The sequence below is a fragment of the Eleutherodactylus coqui genome, chromosome 2 (assembly GCF_035609145.1).
Source record: "Eleutherodactylus coqui strain aEleCoq1 chromosome 2, aEleCoq1.hap1, whole genome shotgun sequence".
NCBI classification, from domain to species: domain Eukaryota; kingdom Metazoa; phylum Chordata; class Amphibia; order Anura; family Eleutherodactylidae; genus Eleutherodactylus; species Eleutherodactylus coqui.
Genome location: NC_089838.1, coordinates 202,955,445 through 202,971,508, shown reverse-complemented (window position 1 = coordinate 202,971,508; position 16,064 = coordinate 202,955,445). Strand labels below are relative to the sequence as shown.

General features: G+C 48.7%; 1 protein-coding gene across 1 annotated transcript in view; it reads right to left on the bottom strand.

Annotated features, from left to right (window-relative positions):
* The window catches only part of LOC136612123 (TRPM8 channel-associated factor homolog), a 96,621-nt gene extending 81,114 nt beyond the window's left edge, over positions 1-15,507 (bottom strand). The window contains exon 1 of the mRNA XM_066592244.1: positions 15,425-15,507. The gene's annotated coding sequence lies outside the window, so the exon portion shown is untranslated. The remainder of the gene's footprint in view (positions 1-15,424) is intronic.
* Between the last annotated feature and the right edge of the window lie 557 nt (positions 15,508-16,064).

Below are 16,064 nucleotides of genomic sequence, written 5' to 3'. Positions count from 1 at the left end.
ATTGTATTGACTGACACCGGTGTCTAACATCTGAGTCTGACACCTGCATTTCTTCACACGTCAGCTCCTTCCCACGGACGGATTTTCGCCGTGTAATACGCGGCGGAAATCCGCTGTGTTGCCCGCAGCTATTAGGTTCTATTGAACCTAATAGCACAATGCTTACAGTGCGGAATTCCACCACGGAATTCCGCACCGTAAAATCACCCATCCTCACCCGCGGCATGCTCTATTTGCCGCGGGTGTACGCGCGGACTGCTTCCATTGCAGTCAATGGAAGCCGTCAGTCACGCTATCTTTCATGCTGTGGGCGTGTCATATGAAGCGGCCGGCGCGTCACATGATGCTGCGGTGCGTCACGCGCTCTATTGCGCATGCGCGCTGAAGTGTCATGCGGGACGTAGGATGCCAGATCCGGAGGTAAGTACTGGGGTCTCTGGTCTCTGGGGGGAGCCGCGACGGGCTCCGCCGCGGAATTCTGCCGCGGCGAAGCCTGTCACGGCCGTGTGAAGCCGGCCTTAGTATTACTCAGTATAAAATAGCAAGCTAGCTATCAGATTACAAACTCAAATGATATATGACTTTCTTCGCTTGTCAGCATCAATATGAGAAGATTTACTAATCCTGGCTAACAGACAGGCCAACCAGTTTTAAAATGCGCCAGCTTATCACAGTAAGTCTGCTGGATGACAGATCTGTCAAATCTTTATGCTGTCTATTCTAAGCTTATACCTCCTATTAGTTGGCTTAGTTTCTGCCAGACTTTGCACCAATATGTAAGCGCAAATTTTGGTGCACAGTAGGAATTAAGTCTATATCTACTTTTCATGAAGCCACGCTCCTTTTTTAGTAAGTGTCTAAAACACATCATAAATGTAATGACAGTTTTCTTGGTCCAATTTGCTCCAGAAAACTGGAAATGTTTCAATATATCTGCTGTATCTAATTCTTCTCAATGCTGAAGCTGATCAATGAAGAAAGTCAGATGTGAAAATCAGACATCATGTAAATATGCAAGCTAGCTAATAAAGCCAGAATATATATTGGGTATATTTACTCAGATCCGCATTTCATACTTTGGTCTAATTATAGTATGTATTGGGATCAGTGCAAAAAATGTATTAAAAGGCGCAAGCCTCTTAATGCATTTGTCACATTTAACCCCTTAAGGACATGGCCTATTTTGGGCTTAAGGACGCAACGATTTTTGGTGGATTTTAATCTGCATTTTTCAAAAGCCATTACTTTTTTATTTTTCCATTGACACGGCCGTTTAAGGGCTTGTTTTTTGCGTGGCGAACTGTAGTTTTTATTGGTGCTATTGTTGGGTACATAGACTATATTGTAAAACTTTATTTATTTTCTTTTATGATCGCAGGGAGAGAAAACACATCAATTCTGCCATAGATTTTGGGGGGTTTGTTTTTACAGCGTCAATCATGCAGCATAAATGACACAATACATATTTTCTACGGGCTGGTACGATTACAACTAGATATGAGCGAACGTACTCGTTTAGGGCGATTTCGCACTCGAGCACCACTTTTTTCGAGTAACTGACTACTCGGGCGAAAATATTCGGGGGGCGCCGGGGGTGAGCTTGCAGAGGGGAGTGGGGGGGGGGAGAGAGAGAGAGCTCCCCCCTGTTCCCCACTGCTACCCCCCGCTCCACCACGCCGCCCCCCGGGGCCCCCCGAATCTTTTCGCCCAAGTAGTCAGTTACTCGAAAAAAGCGGTGCTCGAGTGCGAAATCGCCCTAAACGAGTACGTTCGCTCATCTCTAATTACAACGATACCAAAATTTTTTTTTTTTTTTAGGTTTTTCCACTTTCCTGAATTAAAAACTAGAGATGAGCGAACGCGTTCGTCCGAGCTTGATATTCGTGCGAATATTAGGGTGTTCGGGATGTTCGTTATTCGTGACGAACACCATGCGGTGTTCTGGTTACTTTCACTTCCTTCCCTGAGACGTTAGCGCGCTTTTCTGGCCAATTGAAAGACAGGGAAGGCATTACAACTTCCCCCTGCAACGTTTAAGCCCTATACCACCCCCCTGCTGTGAGTGGCTGGCGAGATCAGGTGTTCGCCTAATATAAAAGTCGGCCCCTCCCGCGGCTCGCCTCAGATGCGGTGTGAGTTAGATGAGGGACAGTGCTGTTTATACCGGAGCTGCTGTAGGGAAAGAATTGGTAGTTAGTGTAGGCTTCAAGACCCCCCAAAGGTCCTTATTAGGGCCACTGATAGCTGTGTGTTGGCTGCTGTTAGCAGTGGGATTTTTTTTTTCTCAAAATCGCCTCTGCAGACCGTTGCACCTGGCATTAGGGACAGAAGTGCTGCATAGGCAGGGAGAGTGTTAGGAGTGAGTGTAGCCTTCAAGAACCTCAACGGTCCTTTCTAGGGCCATATTTATCCGTGTGCAGTACTGTCCAGGCTGCTGTTGGCTGTGCTGCATTTTTTTTGGGCTTCTCAAAATCGCCTCTGCAGAGCATTCCACCCTCCATTGATACTGCAGGGAAAGAATTGTATAGGCAGGGCCACAACACAGTTATTATTCATAGAATATACGCAGTGCTGCCTTTTGGTGGAAAAACAAGTGGAAACAAATCTATTTGTCCAGCCTGTGTCCGTCCTTACGGGCGGTGGACACGTGTGAGCTGCGTGAAAAACATTGCTAAATCATACGCAGCCAGCTACGCTTTACTGCTGGCTTCGCCATTTGCTTTCCTTAATTGGGAAAAAAAATACCTGCTCTCCAAGAGTTATAATAACTCTGCTACCCTCACGTTCTGTGACACATAAGCAGGGACACAGCGCAGTTATTAAACTTCGCAGGTTCATTGAATATACGCAGTGCTGCCTGTTGGTGGGAAAAAACTGAAAAGAAATCTATTTGTCCAGCCTGTGTCCGTCCTTACGGGCGGTGGAGACGTGTGAGCTGCGTGAAAAACATTGCTAAATCATACGCACCCAGCTACGCTTTACTGCTGGCTTCGCCATTTGCTTTCCTTAATTGGGAAAAAAAATACCTGCTCTCCAAGAGTTATAATAACTCTGCTACCCTCACGTTCTGTGACACATAAGCAGGGACACAGCGCAGTTATTAAACTTCGCAGGTTCATTGAATATACGCAGTGCTGCCTGTTGGTGGGAAAAAACTGAAAAGAAATCTATTTGTCCAGCCTGTGTCCGTCCTTACGGGCGGTGGAGACGTGTGAGCTGCGTGAAAAACATTGCTAAATCATACGCACCCAGCTACGCTTTACTGCTGGCTTCGCCATTTGCTTTCCTTAATTGGGAAAAAAAATACCTGCTCTGCCACAGTTAATAACTCTGCTACCCTCACGTTCTGTGACACATAAGCAGGGACACAGCACAGTTATTAAACTTCGCAGGTTCATTGAATATACGCAGTGCTGCCTGTTGGTGGGAAAAAACTGAAAAGAAATCTATTTGTCCAGCCTGTGTCCGTCCTTACGCCTGTGGAGACGTGTGAGCTGCGTGAAAAACATTGCTAAATCATACGCAGCCAGCTACGCTTTACTGCTGGGTTCGCCATTTGCTTTCCTTAATTGGGAAAAAAAATACCTGCTCTCCAAGAGTTATAATAACTCTGCTACCCTCACGTTCTGTGACACATAAGCAGGGACACAGCGCAGTTATTAAACTTCGCAGGTTCATTGAATATACGCAGTGCTGCCTGTTGGTGGGAAAAAACTGAAAAGAAATCTATTTGTCCAGCCTGTGTCCGTCCTTACGCCTGTGGAGACGTGTGAGCTGCGTGAAAAACATTGCTAAATCATACGCAGCCAGCTACGCTTTACTGCTGGGTTCGCCATTTGCTTTCCTTAATTGGGAAAAAAAATACCTGCTCTCCAAGAGTTATAATAACTCTGCTACCCTCACGTTCTGTGACACATAAGCAGGGACACAGCGCAGTTATTAAACTTCGCAGGTTCATTGAATATACGCAGTGCTGCCTGTTGGTGGGAAAAAACTGAAAAGAAATCTATTTGTCCAGCCTGTGTCCGTCCTTACGGGCGGTGGAGACGTGTGAGCTGCGTGAAAAACATTGCTAAATCATACGCACCCAGCTACGCTTTACTGCTGGCTTCGCCATTTGCTTTCCTTAATTGGGAAAAAAAATACCTGCTCTGCCACAGTTAATAACTCTGCTACCCTCACGTTCTGTGACACATAAGCAGGGACACAGCACAGTTATTAAACTTCTCAGGTTCATTGAATATACGCAGTGCTGCCTGTTGGTGGGAAAAAACTGAAAAGAAATCTATTTGTCCAGCCTGTGTCCGTCCTTACGCCTGTGGAGACGTGTGAGCTGCGTGAAAAACATTGCTAAATCATACGCACCCAGCTACGCTTTACTGCTGGCTTCGCCATTTGCTTTCCTTAATTGGGAAAAAAAAATACCTGCTCTGCCACAGTTAATAACTCTGCTACCCTCACGTTCTGTGACACATAAGCAGGGACACAGCACAGTTATTAAACTTAGATAATTCATTCACTAGAGGCAGTGGGGCCTTTCGTTTTCCAAAAAGGGCAAAAATTATATTTGGCCTGCAGTCTTGCGCCAATTTATTTCCTGCCTGGGAAATCTAATCACTGGTAATACAGCATGCTGAGGGGTAGGGGTAAGCCTAGAGGACGTGGACGTGGACGTGGCCGAGGACGCGGAGGGCCAAGTGAGGGTGTGGGCACAGGCCAAGCTCCTGATCCAGGTGTGTCGCAGCTGTCTGCTGCGCGATTAGGAGAGAGGCACGTTTCTGGCGTCCCCACATTCATCGCCCAATTAATGGGTCCACGCGGGAGACGGTTATTAGAAAATGAGCAGTGTGAGCAGGTCCTGTCCTGGATGGCAGAAAGTGCTTCGAGCAACCTATCGTCTACCCGCAGTTCTGCGCCGTCCACTGCTGCCAATCCGAATCCTCTGTCTGCTGCTCCTCCTTCCTCCCAGCCTCCTCACTCCACTACAATGACACCTGCTCAGGAGCGGGAACACTCCCAGGAACTGTTCTCGGGCCCCTGCTTAGATTGGGCAGCAGCGGTTCCTCTCCCACCAGAGGAGTTTATCGTCACTGATGCCCAACCATTCGAAAGTTCCCGGGGTCCGGGGGAAGAGGCTGGGGACTTCCGCCAACTGTCTCAACAACTTTCTGTGGGTGAGGAGGACGATGACGATCAGACACAGTTGTCTTGCAGTGAGGTAGTAGTAAGGGCAGTAAGTCCCAGGGAGCAGCGCACAGAGGATTCGGAGGAAGAGCAGCAGGACGATGAGGTGACTGACCCCACCTGGTGTGCAACGCTTACTCAGGAGGACAGGTCTTCAGAGGGGGAGTCAAGGGCATCAGCAGGGCAGGTTGCAAGAGGCAGTGCAGTGGCCAGGGGTAGAGGCAGGGCCAGACCGAATAATCCACCAAGTGTTTCCCAAAGCGCCCCCTCGCGCCATGCCACCCTGCGGAGGCCGAGGTGCTCTAAGGTCTGGCAGTTTTTCACAGAGACGCCTGACGACCGACGAACAGTGGTGTGCAACCTTTGTCGCGCAAAGCTCAGCCGGGGAGCCAACACCAACAGCCTCACCACCACCACCATGCGCAGACATATGATGGCCAAGCACCCCGCAAGGTGGGACAAAGGCCGTTCACCGCCTCCGGTTTGCACCCCTGCCTCTCCCCCTGTGCCCCAACCTGCCACTGAGATGCAACCCCCCTCTCAGGACACAGGCACTACCGCCTCATGGCCTGCACCCACACCCTCATCTCCGCTGTCCTCGGCCCCATCCAGCAGTGTAGTTCAGCGCACCGTTCAGCCGTCGCTTGCGCAAGTGTTCGAGCGCAAGCGCAAGTACGCCGCCACGCACCCGCACGCTCAAACGTTAACCGTCCGCATCGCAAAATTCATCAGCCTTGAGATGCTGCCGTATAGGGTTGTGGAAACGGAGTCCTTCAAAAGTATCATGGAGGCGGCGGCCCCGCGCTACTCAGTTCCCAGTCGCCACTACTTTTCCCGATGTGCCGTCCCAGCCCTGCACGACCACGTCTCCCGCAACATTGTGCGCGCCCTCACCAACGCGGTTACTGACACGGTCCACTTAACTACGGACACGTGGACAAGCACAGGCGGGCAGGGCCACTACATCTCCCTGACGGCACATTGGGTGAATTTAGTGGAGGCTGGGACAGAGTCAGAGCCTGGGACCGCTCACGTCCTACCCACCCCCAGAATTGCGGGCCCCAGCTCGGTGGTGGTATCTGCGGAGGTGTATGCTTCCTCCACTAAAGCACCCTCCTCCTCCTCCTCCTCCTCTGTCTCACAATCAAGATGTGTTAGCAGCAGCATGTCGCCAGCAGTCGGTGTCGCGCGGTGTGGCAGCACAGCGGTGGGCAAGCGTCAGCAGGCCGTGCTGAAACTACTCAGCTTAGGCGATAAGAGGCACACGGCCCACGAACTGCTGCAGGGTCTGACACAGCAGACCGACCGCTGGCTTGCGCCGCTGAGCCTCCAACCGGGCATGGTCGTGTGTGACAACGGCCGTAACCTGGTGGCGGCTCTGCAGCTCGGCAGCCTCACGCACGTGCCATGCCTGGCCCACGTCTTTAATTTGGTGGTTCAGCGGTTTCTGAAAAGCTACCCACGCTTGTCAGACCTGCTCGTAAAGGCGCGCCGGCTCTGCGCACATTTCCGCAAGTCCCACACGGACGCTGCCACCCTGCGCACCCTGCAACATCACTTTAAGCTGCCAGTGCACCGACTGCTGTGCGACGTGCCCACACGGTGGAACTCTACGCTCCACATGTTGGCCAGGCTCTATGAACAGCGTAGAGCTATAGTCGAATACCAACTCCAACATGGGCGGCGCAGTGGGAGTCAGCCTCCTCAATTCCTTTCAGAAGAGTGGGCCTGGTTGGCAGACATCTGCCATGTCCTTGGTAATTTTGAGGAGTCTACCCAGGTGGTGAGCGGCGATGCTACAATCATTAGCGTCACCATTCCTCTGCTATGCATCTTGAGAAATTCCCTGCAAACCATAAAGGCAGCTGCTTTGCGCTCGGAAACGGGGGCGGGGGAAGACAGTATGCCGCTGGATAGTCAGGGCACCCTCCTGTCTATTTCTCAGCGCGTACAGGAGGAGGAGGAGGAGCATGAGGAGGATGAGGAGGAGGGGGAAGAGACAGCTTGGCCCGCTGCTGACGGTACACCGGCTGATTGCCTGTCATCCTTTCAGCGTGTATGGCCTGAGGAGGAGGAGGAGGAGGAGGATCCTGAAAGTGATCTTCCTAGTGAAGACAGCCATGTGTTGCGTACAGGTACCCTGGCACACATGGCTGACTTCATGTTAGGATGCCTTTCTCGTGACCCTCGCGTTGCACGCATTCTGGCCACTACGGATTACTGGGTGTACACACTGCTCGATCCACGGTATAAGGAGAACCTGCCCACTCTGATTCCCGAAGAGGAAAGGGGTTCGAGAGTGTTGCTATACCACAGGACCCTTGCGGACAAGCTGATGGTAAAATTCCCAGCCGACAGCGCTAGTGGCAGAAGGCGCAGTACCGAGGGCAAGGTAGCAGGGGATGTGCGTAGATCGAGCAGCATGTACATCCCAGGCAGTGCAACAGTCTTTAAGGGCCTGGCCAGCTTTATGGCTCCCCACCAAGACTGTGTCACCGCTCCCCAGTCACGGCTGAGTCGGCGGGAGCACTGTAAAAGGATGGTGAGGGAGTACGTAGCGGATCGCACGACCATCCTTGGTGACGCCTCTGCCCCCTACAACTACTGGGTGTCGAAGCTGGACACGTGGCCTGAACTAGCGCTGTATGCCCTGGAGGTGCTTGCTTGTCCTGCGGCTAGCGTCTTGTCGGAGAGGGTGTTTAGTGCGGCTGGGGGAATCATCACAGATAAGCGTAGCCGCTTGTCAACCGACAGTGCCGACAGGCTAACACTCATCAAGATGAACAAAGGCTGGATTTCGCCAGACTTCTGTTCTCCACCAGCGGACAGCAGCGATACGTAAGCAATACGTAGGCTGCACCCGCGGATGGAAGCTACGTTCTCTCTCACCATCCAAAACGGGGACATTTGTGCTTCATCAATCTGTGTCTAATATTCCTCCTCCTCCTCCTCCTGCTCCTCCTCCTGAAACCTCACGTAATCACGCTGAACGGGCAATTTTTCTTAGGGCCACAAGGCTCACTCAAATAATTTTTCAGAACAATTTTTATAAGTTTCAATTAGCTTAAAAGCGTTGGAACTTTAACTTGAACCAATTTTTCGTTACACTGGGCTGCCTCCAGGCCTAGTTACCACTTAAGCCACATTAACCAAAGCGATTCACCTGCCATCTTGGTTGGGCATGGCCAATTTTTACTGAGGTACATTAGTACTGTTGGTACACCAATTTTTTGGGGCCCTCACCTACAGTGTAATCATAGTAATTTCTATGTTCTTCGCCTGCACTCATGGTACAGAAAGGTGTGTGGGGTTGGCCTACAGTTTAGCTACATAAATGTCACTTGTGCCTTGGCTATACTAAGGCTACTGAAATGGAACGAAGACTGCGCTCCCGCTATACTGCTGCTTCAGAATTGTTACTGGGGCCTGTCTTGAGTGCTACTATTGCTTACATGGAACGAAGACTGCGCTCCCGCTATACTGCTGCTTCAGAATTGTTACTGGGGCCTGTCTTGAGTGCTACTATTGCTTACATGGAACGAAGACTGCGCTCCCGCTATACTGCTGCTTCAGAATTGTTACTGGGGCCTGTCTTGAGTGCTACTATTGCTTACATGGAACGAAGACTGCGCTCCCGCTATACTGCTGCTTCAGAATTGTTACTGGGGCCTGTCTTGAGTGCTACTATTGCTTACATGGAACGAAGACTGCGCTCCCGCTATACTGCTGCTTCAGAATTGTTACTGGGGCCTGTCTTGAGTGCTACTATTGCTTACATGGAACGAAGACTGCGCTCCCGCTATACTGCTGCTTCAGAATTGTTACTGGGGCCTGTCTTGAGTGCTACTATTGCTTACATGGAACGGACACGTGGAGAGGACACGTAGTGCCTCAAAAACATCCCCCTCCTCCTCCAACAGGGAAAACATTGTTGGCAAATGCCTTTGCATTGGTTCGTCTGGCGGCAGTCCAAGAATTTCACCTTTACCGACACTACAAGAGAGCCCCCCCACCATCCCCCCGCCACGGCCCACTTAATCCTGGCCACATTCCGAAAACCAACAAAATACAACCGTGGTACTAGGTCCGCAGTCACCACCACATTACCACCAACGCGGTTACTGTTAAGGTGCATATAACCACGGACACGTGGAGAGGACACGTAGTGCCTCAAAAACATCCCCCTCCTCCTCCAACAGGGAAAACATTGTTGGCAAATGCCTTTGCATTGGTTCGTCTGGCGGCAGTCCAAGAATTTCACCTTTACCGACACTACAAGAGAGCCCCCCCACCATCCCCCCGCCACGGCCCACTTAATCCTGGCCACATTCCGAAAACCAACAAAATACAACCGTGGTACTAGGTCCGCAGTCACCACCACATTACCACCAACGCGGTTACTGTTAAGGTGCATATAACCACGGACACGTGGAGAGGACACGTAGTGCCTCAAAAACATCCCCCTCCTCCTCCAACAGGGAAAACATTGTTGGCAAATGCCTTTGCATTGGTTCGTCTGGCGGCAGTCCAAGAATTTCACCTTTACCGACACTACAAGAGAGCCCCCCCACCATCCCCCCGCCACGGCCCACTTAATCCTGGCCACATTCCGAAAACCAACAAAATACAACCGTGGTACTAGGTCCGCAGTCACCACCACATTACCACCAACGCGGTTACTGTTAAGGTGCATATAACCACGGACACGTGGAGAGGACACGTAGTGCCTCAAAAACATCCCCCTCCTCCTCCAACAGGGAAAACATTGTTGGCAAATGCCTTTGCATTGGTTCGTCTGGCGGCAGTCCAAGAATTTCACCTTTACCGACACTACAAGAGAGCCCCCCCACCATCCCCCCGCCACGGCCCACTTAATCCTGGCCACATTCCGAAAACCAACAAAATACAACCGTGGTACTAGGTCCGCAGTCACCACCACATTACCACCAACGCGGTTACTGTTAAGGTGCATATAACCACGGACACGTGGAGAGGACACGTAGTGCCTCAAAAACATCCCCCTCCTCCTCCAACAGGGAAAACATTGTTGGCAAATGCCTTTGCATTGGTTCGTCTGGCGGCAGTCCAAGAATTTCACCTTTACCGACACTACAAGAGAGCCCCCCCACCATCCCCCCGCCACGGCCCACTTAATCCTGGCCACATTCCGAAAACCAACAAAATACAACCGTGGTACTAGGTCCGCAGTCACCACCACATTACCACCAACGCGGTTACTGTTAAGGTGCATATAACCAGTCTGACTGGGGCATGCAGACACCTTGACAGAATGAATAGTGTGTGGCACATAGGTTCCCCATTGCTATGCCCACGTGTGCAGCTCCTGATGGCGGTGGCACAGGATTGTATTTCTCATTGCTTCTGTACAGCATTGTGGGCTATCGCCCCGCCCCTATTAAAGAGGGTCGCTACCTAGCCGTGCCAACCCTGTGCAGTGTGTGCCTGCGGTCCCTCGTCGTGGCAGACGCACTTCTAAATAGACATGAGGGTGGTGTGGCATGAGGGCAGCTGAAGGCTGCGCAGGGACAGTTTGGTGTGCGCTGTGGGGGGGAGGGGGTGCGGTTGGGCAGCATGTAACTCAGGAGAAGTGGCAGTGGAGTGTCATGCAGGCAGTGATTGTGCTTTGTTGGAGGTAGTGTGGTGCTTAGCAAAGGTATGCCATGCTAATGAGCGCTTTTCAGAAGTAAAAGTTGTTGGGAGGGGGGGGGGCCCACTCTTGCCGCTATTGTGGCTTAATAGTGGGACCTGTGAACTTAGGATGCAGCCCAACATGTAGCCCCTCGCCTGCCCTATCCGTCACTGTGTCATTCCCATCACTTTCCTGAATTGCCCAGATTTTCACACATGAAAACCTTAGCGAGCATCGGCGAAATACAAAAATGTTCTGGTCGCCCATTGACTTCAATGGGGTTCGTTGTTCGAAACGAACCCTCGAGCATCACGGGAAGTTCGTTACGAATAACGAACACCCGAACATTTTGGTGTTCGCTCATCTCTATTAAAAACCCTTTTTTTGGAAATCTTTTTTTTTTTCTAAATCGCTGCATTCAAAGTCCTATAACTTTTTTGTTTTTCCATGGACAGAGCTTTGTGAGGGCTTGTTTTTTGCAAGACGAGCTGTAGTTTTTATTGGTATAATTTTGGGGTACATACGGCTTTTTTGATCACTTTTACTGCGTTTTTGGGGAGGCAAAATGCTAAAAATTTGCATTTTGTCTCAATTTTTGGCATTTCTTTTACACTTTTTGTCATGCAGGACAAAAATCATGTTCAACTTATTGTACGTGTCGTAAAGGATACAATTATACCAAATATGTGGGATTTTATTTTATTCTTATTTTTTTTTACGTTAATATGAGAAAAAGCCCCCCCCCCATAGCACCAATAATCGTTAGGATAAGGCATTGCAGGACTTCTCTCCTGCAATGCCTTATCGCTTATTACAGCGATCATAGGCAATGGCCATACAAGACGCCTGTAGGTGGCATCCTGTTACCATGGCAACTAGCCAGGCTCTCCGTGATTATATATCGCGAGAGCCCGATAACATCACAGAGAGAGTGCGCTCCCTCTGTGAACCCTTCCTGTGCTGTGATCTACCTAGATCGTGGCAGGGAAAGAGGTTGACAGCGGGGGGCGTATCTCTGATGCACCCCCACTGTTGCAGCGGGAGGCCGGCTATTGGTGACAGCCAGCTCCCGCTGCCGGATAGCCGAGATCTCTTCTGATCCCGCACTATCTACGTGACATAAGGGTACGTCCAGTTGCGAGAAGTACCCCACTGCCATGACGTACCCTTATGTCATATGGAGGGAAGGGGTTAAAGGCACCTTGTAGTGCAGACTGAAACCTATACTGTATGCTGCCTAATACTATGCCCTGCTTACTTTTCAAAAAAGTTCCAAGGCCCAGCACACACCCCTAAAAAGTTGCAAGTCTCACACTTTCACCGAAATTGTGGTTTTTGGCATCCAATATTCTGGCAAACAGGAGTAGTACATTTGCTCTATTGTATTTAATTCTTCACATTTGGGCAGTTTTCGACAAATGTTGTTTTGTCCCCTTATACGGTTGTGATAATCACAGCCGTATAATGGGACAAAACAAAACCACTGACTTCTTATGGGATTTCAGTGGTTTCATTTTCACCACCTCTTTTCCCATCCATGATTTGTATGGCTTGGTAAAGATAGGACCTGCCCTATCTTTCCTGCACATAGCTTAAATACGTACAGGAGAGATCAGGCGAGATCAGGCAGCCCCTCTGGTGCGGAGTTTGAAATATATTAAAAAAAAAGAGAAAACAACCCACTGCCCACGCCAACCTCAACCGTCACCATATCTGCCCTGTAATCCGAGACTACACATATTATATATAAAACTGTCCAAAACAAACATGGGGAACCAGTTACTGTACTTTATTTTAGCTTAAATATACTAATTTTAAATATACAGGACTATAAATGTAAAAAAAATCTTTATTATTTTGAATTAGTACATGTTTTCCCTAATAAAACAAAAAAAAGAAAAACATTTCAGTGAAAAAAAGGTCACAAAAGGAAAACGCAGCAGAAATAATTTTGGCAATCTTTGAAAAAAATAGCGTCATAAAATCTCCACGTGTATAAGTGTACTTACACACTGACATTTAAAAAGTTGTGGCTGAAATTCTCGGGCACAACTCAGATTGAAGAGAACACGGACATTCTGTCCATGCGCTGTCTTATTAGTGGGACACTGCACATTGACATATAATATTTTTGTTCGAGAATCGGACAAAAATGGGAGATGCTGCACCTTTTTTTCTCAGACTATTCTTCTGAGTAAAAAGCCAATGTGAATATTTGCCTCCAATCTTTGGATGTTTTTTCGGTCCGAAAATCCGACATGAAAAGCATCCATGTGCACGTACCCTAGAATTGCTAAAAAGTGCATGACCCTTTAGTATCAAAATACTCTAGTTAGAGATGAGCGAACGTACTCGTTTAGGGCGATTTCGCAATCGAGCACCGCTTTTTTCGAGTAACTGACTATTTGGGCGAAAAGATTCAGGGGGCGCCGGGGGGGGGGGGGGGGGGGGGGTGGAGCAGGGGGGTAGCAGTGGGGAACAGGGGGAAGCTCTCTCTCTCCCCCCCCACTCCCCTCTGCAACCCCCCGCTCACCCCCGAAGAAAGCGGTGCTCAAAAAGCGGTGCTGCGAAATCGCCCTAAACAAGTACATTCGCTCATCTCTAACTCTAGTCTTTAAGGGGTTCACTTATATGGCAAATTATTGAAAAAGGGGGAATCAGGGTTTGTGGCATTTTCTTCTTGTTTTCAAAACACTGCTTTCTCAGGATATAGTGTTGCTACTAACATATTTTGTGTTACATATTACAAAAAAACACTTTAAATAATGCTAGTAATGCACACGTGAAATTCATGGCATTTTTTTTACAAGAATTTAAAGACACTCTAAAAAATTATTTGTGTGGAGTCCTTACTAGAGATGAGCGAACGTACTCGTCCGAGCTTGATACTCGTTCGAGTATTAGCGTGTTCGAGATGCTCGTTATTCGAAATGAGCACCACGCGATGTTCGAGTTACTTTCACTTTCATCTCTGAGACGTTAGCGCGCTTTTCTGGCCAATAGAAAGACAGGGAAGGCATTACAACTTCCCCCTGCGACGTTCAAGCCCTATACCACCCCCCTGCTGTGAGTGGCTGTCGAGATCAGGTGTCACCCGAGTATATAAATCGGCCCCTCCCGCGGCTCGCCACAGATGCATTCTGACATTGTTCAGGGAAAGTGCTGTCTTGCTGGAGCTGCTATAGGGAGAGCGTTAGGAGTATTTTAGGCTTCAAGAACCCCAACGGTCCTTCTAAGGGCCACATCTGACCGTGTGCAGTACTGTTGAGGCTGCTTTTTGTAGTGTTGCACATTTTTTTTTGTATATCGGCCGTGCAGAGCATTGCTTCCAGAGCATTGCGTCCTGCAGTAATTTTACATAGTCCAGGGCCAGTAGTGGTGAGGCAGGGACAGAAGACATATACAGTCTATATAGGCAGTGGTCTTTTCCCAAAAAATTTGGGAAAAAAATTCTATTTGGGCTGCCTGTGACCGTCCTCAGTGTACTGCGTCTCTGCTGGGGGTAGTTGTCCTAATTCATACGCAGCCAGCTAAGTGTTACAGCAGGCTTGCGCAAAATTCTTTCCTGGCTCTGCGTTGCCCGTCACATCACCGCTGTATTCCTGTCCACAGTGAAACAGTCTGCAGTAATTTTACATAGTCCAGGGCCAGTAGTGGTGGTGAGGCAGGGACAGAAGACATATACAGTCTATATAGGCAGTGGTCTTTTCCAAAAAAATTTGGGAAAAAAAATCTATTTGGGCTGCCTGTGACCGTCCTCAGTGTACTGCGTCTCTGCTGGGGGTAGTTGTCCTAATTCATATGCAGCCAGCTAAGTGTTACAGCAGGCTTGCGCAAAATTCTTTCCTGGCTCTGCTGTGCGTGGGTCGTGCGGGGGGGGGGGGGGGGGGTTGGGCAGCATGTAACCCAGGAGAAGTGGCAGCGGAGTGTCATGCAGGCAGTGATTGTGCTTTGTTGGAGGTAGTGTGGTGCTTAGCTAAGGTATGCATTGCTAATGAGGGCTTTTCAGAAGTAAAAGTTGTTGGGAGGGGGGGGGCCACTCTTGCCGCTATTGTGGCTTAATAGTGGGACCTGTGAACTTGAGATGCAGCCCAACATGTAGCCCCTCGCCTGCCCTATCCGTTGTTGTGTCGTTCCCATCACTTTCTTGAATTGCCCAGATTTTCACAAATGGAAACCTTAGCAAGCATCGGCGATATACAAAAATGCTCGTGTCGCCCATTGACTTCAATGGGGTTCGTTATTCGAAACGAACCCTCGAGCATCGCGAAAATTTCGTCCCGAGTAACGAGCACCCGAGCATTTTGGTGCTTGCTCATCTCTAGTCCTTACAGATGCAAAGCTTCATTGGTATATCTTATGGCCAGTTCATGCTTTGCATAAGGGCCAAGACACATGTCCATAATGTTGGGTCGTGTGCTATCTGCATATCCCATGGACCAGTCTTGCACCCAGTCTTGTCAAAAACCGCAGCAAAATCTAAGGAATGAAATGGGCTTTAGGACAAATCAGACAGCAAAAGGGAAAATAGAAAAATGCCTGAAGAACAAACAGTGCTATTCATCATGTGCTTTATCTTATGTACATTACCTGTATCAGAAGCTCTTCAGTCTGAAAAGTGAGACACAGCTGATGAACAGGGTCTGTTTCCTCATACTATATAGGCAACAAGAGTGCGAAGGGTGGGGACAAGATAATGATGGTGCTGGGAAAGTAGTTGTTTGCATAAAATAATGACAAGGTTTTTTTAACATTATGTATATGAGAAGAATCATGTGTTGTACATGTGTTTTCTCTGTGTCGTTGGAGCAGCTGATTATCAGCTATATCTGCTGTGTTATTATGTTATGAGAATTATTTTTATCAATATATTTTTATTTCACTTTTTGGTAATAACAAGAAAAGGATAATGTAATATAGGTGCAAATAAAGAATATCACCATTATACAATATAAAGTATACGAAAAATAAAGCTTCGGATATGCACCATCCAAATATTGAATATCAAATGTTATTACACTTTATTAGGATATGTTAGGACATAAATATTGATGAACTATTCTTGGACTGGCTTCACACAGGGGCGTTAGCGCATTTGTGCCACGTATAAGTCCATCATAGGGTATAGTCTGCGTTCAGTTGGTAATAACTTTAGTATTCCTGCCTAGTGTTGGTATGCAGTAAGGGCACAACAACCATGCAAATGTATTAATGTAACACAAAGCTGTAA